The sequence below is a fragment of the Lolium rigidum genome, chromosome 7 (genome assembly GCF_022539505.1).
Source record: "Lolium rigidum isolate FL_2022 chromosome 7, APGP_CSIRO_Lrig_0.1, whole genome shotgun sequence".
NCBI classification, from domain to species: Eukaryota; Viridiplantae; Streptophyta; class Magnoliopsida; order Poales; family Poaceae; genus Lolium; species Lolium rigidum.
The window spans coordinates 325,225,682-325,230,836 of record NC_061514.1 but is presented as its reverse complement, the minus strand read 5'-3'; positions in this window follow the sequence as shown (position 1 = coordinate 325,230,836).

The window sequence follows — 5,155 nt, the reverse complement described above, 5'->3', positions numbered from 1 at the left end:
GAATTTGAATTCGTGGGCCAGCGCGGGAAAATTAACGGGCCGAAACGGGGGAGAGGGAGGTGGGCTGGCCCAACTGCGCGTCCAGCGCGAGCAGGCCGCCTGACAATGGGGTCCGCGTGTCAGCGACGGTGGCTTACCGAATCGGTACGGGGAGCTGAGGAGCGTTGGATCAGGATGCGATCAAACGGCAGTGGTTCGTCGTCGTCGACGGCGAGAGAAGCTCACCGGCGCGGCGGCAGTAGGGGGTCGGAGGGCGAGCTGTGGGTCCGGCGAGCGGCGGCGGTGTTCCGTTCGAGGTTGTCGAGGACGAGGAGGAAGCCTGTAGCGGTGGCGTCGCTTGGGGAGGCTCCAGTCGTCGGCGATTGCACCAGGGCCTCCGCGGCTCCGATCGATCGATTGGGGCTGCTCCGGCGACAATCGAGCGAGTGGTGGGGTGGAGGAGAAGCAGTGGAGGATGGGGAACGAGATGATGTGCTCAGCTTCGTCCAAGGAACGCGGTATTTATAGATGGCCAGGGTGCTGCGGGGCAGTGGGGTGGTCGACATGGGCGCGACGATTCCGACGATGGAGAGGGGTTGGCGTTGGCGTGGTGGTGTTCAGCATGTCGTGGCGGTCCTCTGGGCGTCAATGGCGCGGCGAGGCGAGGTCTAACCGTGTCGGGCGCGTGCGGGGCCGTGGCGGAAGGGCGGCGATGATGTCGCCGGCGACAGCACGAGCGTGGGCAGGGGAGCTTGTCTGGCGGGTTCGCGGTGCGGCGCTGATGCTCAGGGAGAAGAGAGGGGGGCCAGGGGTGGCGCAGATCGTCGAGGCAACGCGTGCACCGTGGTGCACGCGGACGTGCACACACGACGTGGCCATGCCGCTCCTGTCGCGCGAGGGCGTCGTGGGCACGCGCTGGTCCGGGCCTTGTCGGCCACCGTTCGGCCAATGGTGAGCACCGGCGTGCTTAGGGGCGTAAGGGGAGCCAGTAGGGCATGGTTGCTGGTGCTAGGGTTGAGAGGAGAGAGGTGAGGGGGAACATGGCCGGCATGGCCATGTCCATGGCTGGCTAGCTCCTCTACCTAGGGTTGCTATGCTGGTGTGAGGGAGAGAGGGGACCAGGGGACAGGTAGGGTGGAGATGGGGTAGGTTAGGGTTAGATAGGATACTATTTCAAATAGGGTCAAATAGTTACATAGAGGCTATTTGTGAATTTTGTTTAAATTTGATTTAGTTCACAAGGTTGCAAGTGTGGTGTTGTGAGCATCTCAATGAGTTAGAAGGGACCAGAGGTGGTGAGGTGTGGTGGTGGCATTTTCCATTTCCAAGATTTGCAAAAATGCCAAGTGTGAGATTGTTCCTAATATTAAAAAGTCCTAACTTTGCATGAGCATAGCATTTGATCTAAAAATAATTTGGCATGGTGGTCTTTACAAAAAGTGTTCATCTTGATGTCCTCTTGGATGACATGCAAAGAGTTGAGAAATTTTATTTTAAAAATTTCGAAATGCAGGGGCTCAAAGTAGTGATCAGACTAGAAATGGCAGATTTGGCCATAATCACATGTGAGCACAATTTGAGTGAGATTTTGATTTGAATTGTGTTTCTTTGATTCAAACAGTTGTAATAAGTGTGTAGTAACATTATTCAAATAATGGTGAAGACCAAAATGGTCTAGGTTCAAAATTTATAAAAATGGCATAGAGCCATATGGGAGGGTTTTGTGAATTTCTAACCTTTATTCTTTTATTTTTCTTTTGCTTCATTTTGACATGAGTGAGGTTGATTTGGTGTTAGATTGAGTTAGGTGAAAGGTTCAAACCAATTTGAGGTAATGGAAGTGGCTAGGTCCATATTTGATAATTTGGCTAAGTGCCACATATGCCTCTATGCATATGTTTGATTTCATTTTGTTTCTCACTTGAATGGGTTGGTAGGTGCTTGGTTGAGTGTGTTGAGGTATTTCCATTCATCTACTCAAGGTAGACAAAGCCAAGCTGATCATTTTCAAAAAGTAGCCATAGGCTTGCATATGCTTTTTTTTTCTAGAATAAGATCTTTTCTTTTTATTTTATTTTTTCAAAGATTGATGACCAGAGGAAAGGAGGTTTTAGGTTTAGTGGGGTTTACCACCTTTTAGCAATGTAAGAAAAGGTAGGGTTCAAGGGTTTTTCTTATTTGATTTCTTTCTCTGTTCATTTTTATTTAGTTTGTGATCTTCACTTAATCACTTTGAGGTTTTACGGTTTATCACATAAGCATAAATACACTTATCATGGCAAAAACACAAGTAATAGGTATGAGTACTATGCATAGCACTCTATATAGGAAAAGTTTTTGTTGGTTCTCATTTTTGGAAAAAGGAATTTCATTTTCTGTTTGTTTTAAAATTTGGGATGTTACAGAAAATGAAGTTGCAGCCAACTAATTTCCATATGCTAGTAACTATTTGAGAACATTCCAACTTATTGTAGTGCATAAATGGAAAGATAACTTGAATTCAACTGCACAAGTGTATGAGCTTCGTACACTCCACGAAATGGACATAATTTCTATAGGTTTAGGCATCCAAAACATTACTACAATTATATACATGTAACCAATTATATCAAAACATGTACACCACTCACTGGTTGTATGGTAGGCAGAGGACCGTTGCTTAATCTGATGTTCTTTCCAGTTGTACCTTGAAATTATTGTCAATAATTACTTCAGAGTAGAATCTGCATGAAAATAATAAAGCTCGTGAGTAATTTGAAACAACGTGCTAGAAGTGAAAAATAAAAAACTTCAAATAATATCTTTCGGGATGGAAATAAAGCTTTATCCTTGTAAGAACAAAAGTACTAATAAGATATATCTCAATACCTGGACATCCAAAAAGGATGAAACAAAAAAAATCTGTTGTTCAGGTCTTACCAAGGATCTGTTAATATATTATATTTAGATCAACGTAACTGAAAATGTCAAATTTGGAAATACATGAGGCATATGCAAATCAACTCCATTAACCACATTGGATATTCCAAATACTTCCCAGCTTGCTAAATAGTTGACGAAAAGCCTGGTTAAAAGCCTAATCTTTCTCATATTTAATTAATCAAACCATTTTCTTTCATTATCTGAATAACTTTCAAATTGTTTACTGAGCTTTTCTTTGTCAAACTGGTACTGAAGTTCAGCTTTTGTACTTCTTCAATTTTAACTCCTGCAATAATTCAAGCAATATGACAGAAAAAAAATAGTTGTATCTCCCATGTAAAACAAAATATAATCCTAGTCAAATTGCAAAAGCCAACAACATGGGACAAGGAATCCCCTCCAATCTTTAAAGACATTTGCCGGCCATTGATGCCCTACATGAATCCCCTCCAATCTTTAAAGATGTGCACATAGATTACTCATCCTCCCTCCAATCTTTGATAATCAGAAGTAAAACAACAGTGAACTGTCACACAGATCGGAAGGATTAACGAATTACCTTCATTACTCTAGCAACAGAAGCGTATCAAGGCGTGGCAGAAGGAGAGGATGAGTCAGTGGACGGAGAGGCAGAAATAAAGGCGTGAGGCCGGAGCCCAGTGAGACCCTGTCGTTGAGGGTGAAGAACATGTCACGGCGGGTACGGACTATTGGCGGGAGCAGGGAACGTAACTGCGATGCTCGAGTCCAGTGCTCTCACAGCCAAAAAAAAATCATACCGGCGAGCTCCACGAAGGCAGCGGCGGATCTCGAGTTTCCTGCTAGTCTCGCGATGGCGACGTCGGATACGGTGTTTCTTCGAACTGAGGAAGACCGCGGGGACGGCGTCCGCGGCGGCGTGCGCGAGGACTGGGGGGCTGCGATTGTGGAGAGCGGCGCCGCGGTGTGATGGTCGACCCTGGCGGCGGCATGCGGCGGCGCACTGATTCCGGCGGCGCGCGGGAGGAGGCGCCGTGGGTCTTCTGTACGGCGGCGGCGACCCCTGTTTCTCTCGGGCGTGGAACTGCTCTATGCGGTACCTGATTAGTGGAGAGGAGATCCTGTGCTCAACGCGTTGAGTTGCTCAACATTGGATGGATTTGGATCGTTAGATCTGGTTAGTGTAGGGTCCAGATTTATTGGATCTGCATCTCTCTCCCTTTTTATATTAGTGGAGATAGTGCAATAGCTTGATATCAAATGATGAAATCTTAAGTTACCATGGATAGTGATTCCTCAAAAAATATGTTGATGCAGGTAGTGAAATATGCTTTCAATGTTGGTCGAGGTGAAGCCGCTCCAGAAGCTCTGGATTTTTGCTCACGGTATATACATACATGAGGAAGCATTTTTAAATGCAGTTAATTTGCGGAATTAAATAAGCTTTTTTTAGGTCTGACTGTAATGTCTGTGTTCCCTAGAGCCTTGGAAGATTTCAAGATGCTCCTACGGGATGATCCAATGTCATCTACTGAAGCAATGAGTAGCAAAATCAGTGTTGCTCTTGGAGCTTTAGACAGGTTGGAAAATGGAATACATTTCCGTACTTCATTATTATAAAAAATGAACCAGTTTAACTGTGCATTTTCCATCTTTACAGTACCTTGAACATGGTGCTGCCATCTGTGAGGGGACTTGCGGATGCAGCCTGCCACCAAAAACGAGATGAAGCAACATGTGAACTTCGTGAGAGGCCAGGTCAAACAGAGAATTACAAATTGCAGGGCTACCTGGATGCAAACCTTTCTCACTGCAAGAAGCCAGGCGATACAAGCTATGATTCTCGAGGGAAGAAGAAGAAGTGGGCACGGAGTCGGGAAGCTAAGCAAGTTGGTCCAGGTAGCCAACTGGAACAGTCAAGAAGGCCTTTATATTTACTGATTTTTTTGTGTCTGCTCTCAGCTACCTTCATATTGACACCGATCGTAATGAAAATGTTAGTATCTTAGTACCTTTTATTAGGTCATCTGCGTGCTTTTCTCAGTGACTTTGCCCCGCTGGACCTCTGCTGTTGCAAGCCGTTCTCGTGTGTGCGTTCATGCGACGTGCCCAGACCGCCAAAAATACTCCGTCGAAGATATGGGCTGTTCCACCAGGAGGTCCAACGACAGCACGGTGTTTGGCACTTTGGCATGTTCCTGGTCCAGCCAAATCTACCACCGTTGCGGTTCTTCCCTGAGTCGTTATTTGAGGAAGATCGTTATGGCCAGTGGTT